Here is a 13,265-nt window from a genome sequence, read left to right on the forward strand (position 1 = left end):
TTTTTTTATTAAGGATATTGTTTAGAACTGGAACTACAGCATGTTTGCCTTTGTTTAATATAGAAGCTGGCCCTCACTGACCACACATGCATGGTGATCTTATGTGAAAGTCCCTGAAGGCTTGTGCAGATAGGGGATGTGGGAATAGAGGGAAGAAGGAAGAAGTGACAAGGAGATATAGGGAAGAAGTGACAAATTAACTGAGTAGGTTAGAGGGTAATGTAATATGCAGCATATGCTTGTCAAGAGTGACTAAGGGTCTTTACAGGTTGGAAGTATTGTATTAAGGCAAATTCAAAGGAGTGCTTCAGAGTCTGATATATATGTTGAATGTTTTTTTCAGAGACATTTTTTTCCTGCAGATTTATTTAATATTTTGCCGTAGGGATAGCTTGTGCCTATTTTTGCATACAGCCATCTGAGATTCTTCTTGCCTATACCCAAATTCCCTCCCTTACTAGCACTGACAAGACTATCAATTCAGGGATTACAATACCCCTGTGAACCACCGCTACAGTGAAGAATATGGCTGTGGATTTAAGGCCCTCATCTTTGGCTCTTCCTGATATGTAAAGTAGCTCCTGGTGGCACTTGTGCATTTCTGGTATAAATACTGCTAGTATAACTTAGTTATTACATATACAGCTGCAGCTGATGTGTTTACTTTACACATGTAAGCCATCAAGCTCCTTAGAAAAATTAATTAAATGTTTTGAGGTTTGATTCTGACCTTGCTTATACTAGTATAATCTGGAGTAAATTGATGGAGTAGAATCCAGTCTATAAACTGTGTAAAACCACAGGTCATTTTCTAATAGCAAATACACAGGGGGAAGTGAATTGCTCAATGATCTGAAAAGAGCTTTTATTGTGCACATACATGAACACGCTTAATTTACCATTTCAACTTCCTTGAGACAGACTATACCATGGATTCGCACAGTTAACTTTCACCAAAAAGATATGGGGGCAGATAACAGCCATAGATATGGGGGCAGGATAAAATAGCCATAGAAAAAGAATCTTGAATCTAAATCTCACAAGGTGGCTTTGTTTTTAATACATCCTGCTGTCCCAATTGTCACTGCTTCTAGAATGAAAATCTAAAACAAATTAATGTGATCTGAAAAGCATAGCTTACCCAGAGGAAAAAAATAAACCTTCTTTATAGTTAGTAACATCGCTTATCATGAGAAAACATGACTTTTCTACTGAACATCAGATGATTTTATTATTTGGAAATAAGCCAGAATTGTATTTACAAAATACAATGATATACAAGTTAACTGTTCCAGTGTATGTCCAATACAAAATGAAACAAAATCTCCTACCAATTAAAAGGACAAATATTAGCAATTTCAAACAAAAGTTAAAAAAAAAAAACACATTTCCTTGTAAGGTCTCATGCATACTAAAAACAATGTTTTCTTCCTATTTTCATCAATTAAATATCAATATATTTAAGACCTCACTTTCTTTCAATTTGCCTTACAGCTTTAGACACAACCCCCTGAAAGGTCTGATAAACTATATTATCCAATGAGGAGCCCAGATGAGTCAAAGAAATCTCCATGAAGTACAAGTCACAGCAATTTAATCTTTAGCAACCTAAGTAACATGAGTGGCATACATTTCTGGTACTGGGCATATGTATGATTATCTAGATCCTGACAGCCCCATGCTATCTCATAAATAAGACCTAGCAGGATTCATAAAATAGTATTGCCCTGCCTGTGTTGTTTCAGGACCTTATCTGTTAAGTATGCTCAGACCATATCTACCTCTATACAAAATGGTGTTGGCAAGATGCTTCTCTTTGGTTTTGAAAGGACTACAGGCTCCACACTCACTGATGAAATGGCTTAATTGCCTTTGTCTGGGAGAGGGTTCATACTTACGAATCCTGAGAAACCCAGATTTAAGTGCCCAAGTTATTCCAAGATATGGTACTTCACCAAGCCTTTCTCTTCTGCTTCTCTTATTCATTATTTTAAATGGCACCATTACGTGACTCCAATTCTGAGAAACCTAACTCTGATACCAGGGTTTACCTCAGGGTTGTGAATTCATTAGGCAGTAGGATATATAAATCCTTTTATGTGGATGTAGCCAAGTCCCCAGAGCATGTATACCACCATGAGATTCTGACATTATTGTGTCAATCCATCCAGCAACTATGTTGCCAGAGCACCAACCATATTCCAGAAACACATTAGCTGCTGGAGGAACTGCAAAACTTTCCTTAACTTCTTCTGTTACCTGTTTGGTGGCAGGAGAAGCCTTACTTCATTTGGCAGAGGTGGACTAAATCTGACAGCAGAAAGCAGGATCCCTGGCACCAGATGAGAGCTTTGGGTGTGGATACACTCAGAGTGTTCCTGGCTTTTAATTCTGTAGACCAGGGGTTCCCAGGTAGTGGTGTGCATACCACTTGCAAGACGTCTCTGGGACGTATGTGGGAGAAAATGTGGAATGGCAGATTTAATTTTCATTCTAATAATAATTGACATTAAGAAGTTAAATGTAGAATGTATGCTGGTAGAGGTACATGGGGATCTGGTAAATCTGGAAGGGGGTACACAATAATAAGTTTGGGAACCTCTGCTGTAGACTAAGCCCAACTGTAGAAAGACTGATGTGTGTTCTGTAGGTGCTAATCATGATAACAACATGATTAGCACAATTAGCCTAAAAATCAGGCTTGACTCAGAATGCTCTTACAGGTATGAGTCATTCTGAAGTTGGGCCCAATTGCATAGTACCAATCACATAGTAACCTTGCATTATCATTTGTGCTAACTACATGGCAACTCTCCATAAGTAAACAGTGGAAATTAAATGGTAATTCACATCAATGCAGCCACCGCTATTTCCTGATAACTTTAATGATCTTGTTACTCCTATATGTTTAACTGTTTTTTGTAGATAAGAAAGGTTATAAGAGCCATAACAATTCCTGGGGACTTAATGACCTTCTGCCGTTAATGGCCCAAAGTCTCCAGTTATCAAGCCTTTCAAGTAGTCATTGATTTCAGGGAAATGCCCAGAGTCTGGAGTATTAAAATATTCTCTTGGATTTAGGCCATATTTGACCTTGCAATCAATTGATCACACCAATACACTGATGCAATTTATTATACCCTGACCTCAATCTACCCAATGAAGATCTAGGGTGTGAATCAGGTTATGTCATGTCACTGAGCACAGTAATCAAATGTAGCAAGCCTCCCATGGGAGTAAAATATACAGCCACACTGGACTAGTGCTGACAGAGGTTTTCTTAATGTTAAATAGTCCACAGATCAATGTAAAGTTACTGTCATATTTGCACCAATATGTGTGGGATATTTATAAGCCCAGATGCTATGTGTCTAGCATTTTCACTAAGTGGAGGACAAAAAAAAAAAAAAGAAAAATGAAACTTGGGTAAAAAGCAGAAGACAAGGAGAAAAAAAAACCCAGAAAAGTATATGCCTTTCTCTCATGATGTATATTATTCATTTTAAGAGACAGCACCCATAGTTCTTTAAAATCTTAAACATGTATTACTATAGGTATGGACTGGTAGCACTAGCACTTATTAAGGTTTTTTATCATCTCCCATTAAAAGACCCCTTCTTTCAGTTGTTCATAACTTCAGTGACCATTAATTTTTGGGGGCTTAAATTGACTATGCTTGTTGTGTGCTTCAGGCTGAATTTTCTTGAAAAATCTCAACCAAAATGGTTCTATACAAATAATATTTAGTCCATGTCATGAAGAAGTGACAATCTTTTCTTTGAAAAATATCTGGTGCTGTTATTCCTTGGCTTAGGGATTTGAAATATGGCAGGAGACAGATTTGGGATGAAACCAAATATAAAAAAAATCAATTTTTGTGGACCAGAAAATATGCATTTCAGGCACTGATAAGATAGTCTCTCAGTGACCCCTGCTAAGCTTGCACAAAGAAGCTGCCTGACTCAAGAATAAATGAGACAACGGATCTGGGTTTTTGGAGGTTTGCTGCAGTACAAAAAGAAAATCCCCACAAATCGCACACCATTAGTTATGACATAGCATCCTTCCCTGGAACCTACCTGGAAAATCCTCAAGCAATTGCAACCCATACTAGAAGAAGACCCTATTCTTAAAGAGATTGTTCCAGAACCACCCACCCTAGCCTTTAAATAAGCACTGAACCTTGCTAACATCAACTCTCTATGATCCAAACCACACCCAATGGATCCAGACCATGCCAGGACAAGAAGTGCAAACCTGCCAACACATCTCCACCACCCCCACAATAACTACACCCCACAACAGAACCATCAGCATTCTTAGATCTTACACCTGCACCTCCAAACATGCTATATATCTCATCCAGTACACCAAATGCCCTGACGGAAAATATGTAGGAGAAACCAAATAACAACTGTGCACCAGAATGAACACACACCGGAAATCTATCAAAGACGAGAAAAAAAAACCCCAAATACCTGTGGGGGCACACTTCTCCCAGGACAACCACTCCTTCTCCAATCTCTGTTCTAATCCTCAAAGAGAACTTACAAAACACCTTTCATAGGTGAGCCTATGAATTTCACTTCATAATTCACTGGATCCATAAATCATGGACTCAATATAGACATTGGATTCATGACCCATTACCCTGCCTGACATCTGATTCACCATGTATCTGCCTGACCTGACCTCTTACATTCTTCTTTTCCCCCACCTTTTCTCCCCTCCCCTACTTTTCTGCCCTTTGTCTCCCTGATTTCCAACTATTTCCTTTTTCACTGATAGCCTCTTTTTCACTTTCTATTATCCACTGCAATGTTTCCCTTTGGCCCTTCCCCCCACCCTGCTTTCTGCCCCCTCCCTTCGCTGCTTTACCTTCTATTTTTCTAAATTCTACCTATTTATATTTTCACTGTCATCCTGTCACATTTTTAGCTTCTCTCATTCCTGTTTTCCTGATCTTCAACTATTTCCTTTTTTACAGACAACTTCTTTTCTACCTTGTATTCTATCACTGTAATGTCTGCCTTTGGCCTTTTTCCCCCCAGCTGTCTACCCTCTCCCTCACCTGTTTTACCTTTTGTCTTTCTAATTTCTACCTATTTATACTTTCACTGACATCCTGCCACTCTTTTAGCTTTTCTCTTTCCTTGGAGTCTCAGACCAGCAGAGACTGCCTATGCCTGAAGAAGGGTGACTGCACCCAAAAGCTTTCTAAGAACTTTTTCCCAACTACTCATTTGGTCTAATAAAAGATATCACATCTACTTAAAGAACCTTGCTTGCCTGAGACAATGGAGTGACTTACAGCAGTATCAGAAATCATTCAGAAACCTGTCTTAACCAGCAGATTAAGGCCAAGATTAGAACCTGCCTGTGGATCTAGTTCCAGTGACCAGCTATAAATAACCAGTTTGTGTGACATATTAGCAATCTGATGTTTTGTGGTCTACAAAAAATATATCTTACATTACAAGGGCAGAAGCCACCTCAACAAGGTAGGCAACTACCAGAAGGATATAAGACTATCAGGAACTTCCCCTACTTTATCATTTTGCTCTGATGAGATGATTTTCTAGTTATGCCCTTTGCAAGCATAAATATCTATTTTCTACACCTGCTTTGCTGATTTGGTATTCAACCTCACCTCTTTAAATCTCAGTCTGATTATCTCTCAGTTTTGCATGCTAAATCCAATTCAAGTCAGTAGGAGTTGTGTATATGCAACCAATGGGCAGTTTATTTCTAACTTTCACACCTATTTGCATCACCACTAAGTTTGCTACCACATTTAAGAACATTTGATATTTTGAGGCATCTTCTAGATACTTTGAAAGAGAAAGAGCTGTGGACAGAAAATACACAAAGAGAGCAGAAAGAATTGTTTTTTAAGCAAATGACTAGATACTGCTCTACTTCCTATTTGCATTTGCTTGCTCTGATAAAGTGAGTTGCCACACATGCCTACCTCTACTTTTTATGGATCATATTCCAGCCTGACCTCCCTGTATTTTCTTTTAATAAGTAGTCAAACAAACAAACAAACAAACAAACAAAACCCACCTCTATACACTCATGTGTCATGGTTTTAGTCCATTACAAAAAACAATTTAACATTTTTCACTGCTTTTCCTGATGGAAAGTGTATAATGTATGCATGTAATTTGGTAAATCTATTTTATTGTATTTGATCAGTGATTCTCAACTAGGGTGATGAAGATCCTTTCAAGGGAACCATGGGGTGTTACACAATTAGCACTGTCAGGTGTGCAAAAATGATATACAAGATAGACCCAGAGGCTATGTCCACATGAGTGTGGACATTTGTTTCCCTGGAGGTAGCTAACAGCAGGACACCCTGTACTGATGCTACTGGTCCACAGGGCACACCTGCGTAATGTGCCCTCTGGCACATGGCATGTTAAACTAGATGGGGTAGGGGAGACTGGGACCAGCACTGGGCTGGCCCCAGCAGCCTTCCTGCAGCCCTGGGGGTTTCCTGGGGCTACAGCAATGGTGTTCCTGCCACTTGAAGCCTGGCTGGCAGCTGGAGTGTGGCTCCAGTCAGTCAGGCTCTGGTTTTGAGTGGTGCATGCTGTCCCCACATGCTCTGCCATGCTGCTTTTTTTTCCTCGGGTTTTTTTTATCCCAGGATCTTCCGGGGCCAAAAGACCTCCATGCTGCTACCTTGCAGGATGGAAAACACCTAAATGTATGGTATGTATATGAATACCACATGGCCATGCTCATCTGGACATGGCCAGAGATTTAAATAGGAATTAATAGTGCTAAAAACATTCTGCCCTGTTGTGGTCTTTCTGGGCTCTTTGCAACAGTGGAATTGCTTTACTATTTTTCTGTAGTCAAAAACACACGTGACAACTTCGAGCTGCCATTTTCTAAGTGGTGCTGGGAGTGTAACAAGGTTGAGAACCACTATACTGGGTTTACATTACCTCTGCTTAGAATACACTAGGAAAGACACATTTCCATTTATTATTTTTATTTATGTATTTATTTATTGGATTTATATGCTGCTTTCTCCCCCTAAAAAGCTCAGCATGGCTTAACAACAGACAAATTTCCCAAACCATGGCCTACAACATGCCCTCCTGCTAAAAGCTTGCCCAATTGAAAAGGCGTTACAATGTTTCCTGAAGATGCCCAGGCTTACGCTGTGGTGAGCTGCATTGAGGGGGGAGTTCTAAAACTGAGCCACAACTGCCAAACTAACTTAGTGCACAGATGGTAATTGCAGAAGGTTTCTCATTGATGAGCTTAGGGATTACAGTGAAAGGTGAGGGAGGAAGTGGTCCCTCATGTGCTAAGGGCCTAGGCTGTTATTTTAAGTCCAAAACTTTAAATTGTGCCCAAAAGGTTATTGGAAGCCAGTGCAAACTCTGGAGCAGTGGAGTAGTATGCTTTTTGCAACCAGCCCACCTCAGAAGGTAGAAAACCATGTTCTGTACTAGTTGCAGCTTCCAGATAGTTCTCAAAGGTAGTCACATCTAGAATACTTTGCAATAGTCTAGCATCAAAGTTACAAGAACATGAACAACAGCTGTCAGATCTGAATCTGAAAAATGTTGCAGTCTTCCCCCCTGGTGGATTTGGTCAACCACCACACCTAGTCACCACCATGATCTGAGATTTTCAGTGCAGCAAAAAGGATCTAGGCTGTGAACCTGAATGACAAGGACAGACTGAACTCCATCAATGATAGCTGCCCCTATCTCCTGCAGTTCATGACAGCTGAAAACCATCATGACTTCTGTCTTGTCTGGGTACAGTTTTAGTTAGTTCACCCACATCCAGTCCCCAGTTGCTGTCAGTCTTTGGGTAAGTATTAAGAAAGTCTACATACCACAACTTAGTTTGGGGCTCTATTTTGCTAAGCTTGTAAACCATATAGTGAGAGAGACACTGTATTACCAGGGGCATGCAAAGGAAATGGTTAAAGAAAAAGGAGACTATAAAACTGTAATGGGAGATGAGAATTGGCCCTTATTGCATTATATAAAAAAGAGAAAGTGTGAACAGTCTTATGGAATTTAGTAGGAAATTATAGTATTTCAGTAAGTTATTTAAGCTTTCTTTAAGAATTCAATACTTGCATCTCTGCTATAGAATTCTACAGTGTGTCTGAAATATATATGGAAGAGAGAGAATTATCTATTACATTTTATGGGATTTTATGAAAAAAAACTCTTGGTTCCATCTCTATTAATTCCCTTGTGACACTTACATAAAATAAGTTTAGTTTCATGATTTGCTCTGTCACATGATGCCTTTGATGCATGTATTTTCTGTGATTCAGTTATAACTGCAGAAAAATGAGCCCCTTTCTTGTATTCTGATCCATGCAGGTGAACCCTAAATCTACCTAGAGCTCCACTTAGTTTTGGAGAGAAGTTGGCAGCTGTGGCAGATCTTGGAATACACCAGATCTGTTTTTATCAATAAGCTGTTTAACAAAGGACAAGTCTCCACCATGTTTGCAGTATATTTGGGGAGGGATGCTTCCAGACATCCTCACATACTTGCTCCTGTTTGTATGTGCCAAACTGGAAATGCAGTGGTAAAGGTGCTCTGTGGGGACTTGCCCACGTTCACTCATGAGGTCTCTTTCTCTGAAATGCTTTAGATCAGGAGATGCCCCCAGAAGAGCTTCACTACTGTGTTTCTGGATTTGATGTATGTGAGGAGTGGATGGGCTGGAAATGCTTGGAAGTGTCCATTTGTAGACACATTTGGGATGCAATGAAGACCTGGATGCTGAATTCAGATTGATAATGATTGATGTAACCTGTCACAAATAACCTTTATTAGGGGCCCCATGCTGATGGTTCTACACTACCTTTTCTTTCCCCCACTGTAATTCATTATTTTAAGTTTCATCTGCAGTATGAAATCCCATTTTTATTTTTTATTATTGCAAAATATTCCAGTGTAGTCCAGATGGAGAGCTTGGGAAATCTTGTTTCTCTTCCCTGAGTTCTATATGTTAGCACCAGATTGCCTGGTTAATTGAGATCCAGAGACCAGCAGCTTATTAAAGTGGATGAAATTCCTGAACAGACAGGTTCTGGCAAGGGTTCAGGCACATGCACTCTATTGTATTAAATTTTCCCTATGGTGAAATAACTCACTTTACAAAATTAGGAAATAGTGTTACATATGTACACATTCCTTTAACCTGGGTTTTTAGTATGCTAGGTCTATTAATAAATATAGATTTTGTTTTGAACATCATCAATTTGTTATATCAGCATCCATATGACATTGAAGAACTTTGGATGTTGGCCAATTTATGGTGATGATAAATTGGGGATGCTGGAAAATATAGTTATTTTGAACAATAATATATGATTAGATCAGAGCATCATATAAATTAAAGATCTATCCAAAAGTATGGAGAACTGCAGAGGGGCAAGGATTACTATATTTCTTAGGTAAACATTGCTGTTAGACAAAGGATTAATCTTACTGAACTCCAGCCTACTAAATTAATATTTGTTTAATGGACAAAATTATTGTGGCCCATAGCAAGGTTGCAATATCAAGCCTTTCATTTAAGTTATTGAAGATTTGGTCATGCAAATTATTCCATTGACTTCACTAAGACTTCTTGGGTCGTAAGAATCTTTCTTGAAATGTAAGCCCCATGAGTTGAGAGAACTACAATTGTTTATGCATGGGTCTGCTATGGCTCACAAAGTTGCTCTTGGTGGTAGAGTTGAACCATTAGTATCAATAAATAAAGATTTCAGGATACATTCATTTGCTTGTAGCATTTGCTTATATAACAAAATCACTTTGTTCCAATTCTACTGGGTACCTGTGCTACTTGTGGAAAGAAAGGTTATGCTTTGGGATGTGCATGTGTCAACTGCTACAGTGCACCTTTGTATCACTGCACATTAATCATATGCATGATCATTAATAGCGGTAATAATAGCATTTCAGTAACACCAAAGATCCCATTGTGTTATTAGCAGGTGCTGTACAAACTGTTGGAAAAAGCCATTCTTGCCACAAAACACATACATCATAATAGACAATCCCAACCAAGATTGGGCAAAGTATATAATAAATGAGCAAAATGTATCTGTAATTCTGGGATTACTTGTAGGCACTTCTAAGTGATGTAGGTTTGATTCATTTGCTAAAATAAGTTTTCATCTTTGTCGGGAACTCACTCAAAACATTTGTTAATGTTTCAGTGGAACTTGGTTTGAAGACAAAAAATATCTATTTGTATAAGCATGTTTTTATATCTCACAGCTAATGTTATATTTTCACTACCCAGAGGACCTTTTATATAATATGGCATTATGCTGTTCTATTACAGCATAGTAGTATCATATACATTATCTTAATCTTGGTTATACACTGAGACTCAAGACCCATTTGAACATTTTTTTTTTCTTTCCAAGAGTGGTATAGTCTACTTTCCCTTGAGGGTCTGATATTTTTAAACTACCTTAAGTGGATCATGTATGATGGGTGTTATAATACCCATATGTGCCTGCTTATATGCCTAATTAACTTTAAAAAAGCATCTGCAGGAGATTGGAGCTGGTGAACCTCAAATTGTTCTAATTTAGGTTTATACCCTACTATTTAGTTTAAATTATCCAGACCTGAAATTAAAACCAGAATTCAAATGTAAAGAGAGGTCAATTTCAGCTTAGATCTTTCCAATGCAGTAGATGATATGGTACCTCTTGATGTAGCCAGTGAAACTGATATGATGAAGATATTGTTTGGTGGAAAAGTCTTAAAAGTGAGAAAGATGAAACTTCAGTGTCACAGTGGGGAGGGAGCAGGGGGTGAAGGAATGGGTTATGAGATGATGGAATTAACTGCCAAATGGAACTTCATCATGCAAAAATATATCATGCAAGAAACAGATTATTGAAACAACTGGACAATGAGGTTGGAAAAGCACATAGGAGAATTTATGGATCTTCAAAAGTGCATTAAAGCTGGCATGGCCTGGGTAAAGAATGTTTGTTTGTAAGTTCCATGAAAGAAATAATCTTTTCTGTGCAAATAAATATTATAATCTTAATATCCAGAATTTTCTTATTGGATATTTATGAAGACCATAAAGAGGCATCTTGACAGCAGACCCATTCAATCTCCAATGTGTTCTTTCTTCTTCTTAAGATTAAAGATCTATTTCAACCTTTTAAATTTTATTTTTAGTAGTGCTTTTTTTGGCAAGTGAAGGCTCATCCATTTTGAGTAAAGATTAGATGGAAGGTCATGTGACTTCCTGCTCTTTATTTATGTATATATTTATTTTTACACACATGTAATGTCCTAGGCTGCCTGTGGTTTCCATAGCAATTGTCTACAGAAACTGGCACAGTTTTGAAAAGTAAGTAAATATGATATTGTTTATTTGTTCAGGGATTCAGATAGGACTGTGGATACTTCATACCCTTTAAAGTAAAATATTCCCTTGAGAGGTCCAGGTCAATTCTTTCACTGGTATAGTCCGGCCTTCAATCTCATGTTTGTTGCAACATGGGGAAGATCTAAGGTTGAAGTCCTCAGAAGTCTTAAGGATCTCAGTCTAAGGGCTACTTGGGTCCAGATGTAACAAGAGGAAAGGAGAGAGAAGACTGGACCATCAGTAGTGAAAAATAAGTATAAGGAGAATAAGAGTGTGTCCTGAAACATTTTGTAAACATTTTTTCTGGAAATTTCTCTGGAAATGTGGGACATTGGGAATAGTTCCCACTCCCCCATACATGTTCTGTTCACCCATACTTTTTAAATGTATATCTCTACCTTTCTGATCTCTTTTTTTTCTTAAATCACTGGCTGATTTAAGTCTGTATGTTTGTCCATGGTCATCTTGTCTTCTATGTTGTTAGTCCTTTGATCCAAGGGCATTTGTATAAAGAGTTTCAGGCCATCCTGGTGGCCAGTTTTGGTTTTATGTATGTATGTATGTATGTATGTGTATATATATATATGTATGTGTGTGTATATATGTGTGTGTGAATTAGATTTATGAGACACCACATTGAAACTGGTGGTGGATCTTCTAGTCAAAGAACTAGAATTGATATTGCTGGAATACATTGATATTTTTGAGCCATTGCACCTGACTGCAGATGCATATTTTTTGGTTTTTCAGATTTCTATTTTATTTTGGGTTTTTTGTTTGTTTGTTATTTAAATCAGTTCTAATTTACTGCAAACAGAACGAACCCTCTGACCTGAACCTATGATACCTTCCTGAAGTTTACTGATCTCAAGTTTTTCAGACATCAAACTTATATCTTTTTTTTTTTTGACCTGCCTATTGCTTCAAAAACAACTCTGCAGCTACTGGCTTCATTAATATGTATACGGTACAATGCAAATGGCTCTTGAGGCCTCCCCTTGGTAGATGATTTAATGTGGCAGTTATGAAAGCTGCTCAGACTGTGCTCGATTAGCATAATAATGAAGCTTCTGCAGCAGTGTTATCGTCCTCAAAGGAAATAGCCTGAGTGGTAACAGCTCCTTTAACAAGTACCACTTTAGGATAAAAAGCAAAGGACTCTGTTTGAAATGGTAGATTGGAACACACAAAGTGGGAGGGAGTTGTTTGTTGTCTTTACTATGCAGTGGGAAAGTGGCATCTGCAGCCTGTGAGAAGGCTACTGGATAGACCAAGGATGCAGTTCCAGGACTCTAGGTACTTACAACATCTAAAAACCTTTGCATCAGGGGAAACATTTTCTTTGTTTTAGAAGTCAAGCCATCAATTAGCTGGATGCTATCCTAGCTCTCTTCCCTACCAGGTCTATCTAGGAACAGCAGTGAGTAAAAACAAAAAGACTCCGTATTTTCCTTCAGTGTTTTGTGAACATGCCTTGAAAAAATAAATGCTATAGCTATTTAAGGTTGGATATTTAGCTTGTGATTTCTGTTGCTTTCTAACCAACCAGGGGATGTGACTAAACAGAATAGAAGTCTTTGGATAGCTGAGAAACTATTGCCATATGGCTGAGCTGAGAAGATGACTTTTCACACAAAAAATCTAAATGTGATTAGTGATAGCATATGCCATGCAGGAACTACAGGTCTCCATACTATTCTTAATTTCAGTTTCTGAGTTTGAAAGAGAGGAGAGTGCACAGAGGTCACATTTTAACTGAATGGAGAGATGGAGGTGTAGGTACTTTTAGCTATGGCAAGATTTTCATCTTTGAAAGACTGTCATAGTGGGAGGTTGATACATTGGGATTTTGAACTCT

This window comes from Alligator sinensis, unplaced genomic scaffold (assembly GCF_000455745.1).
Source record: "Alligator sinensis unplaced genomic scaffold, ASM45574v1 scaffold187_1, whole genome shotgun sequence".
NCBI classification, from domain to species: domain Eukaryota; kingdom Metazoa; phylum Chordata; order Crocodylia; family Alligatoridae; genus Alligator; species Alligator sinensis.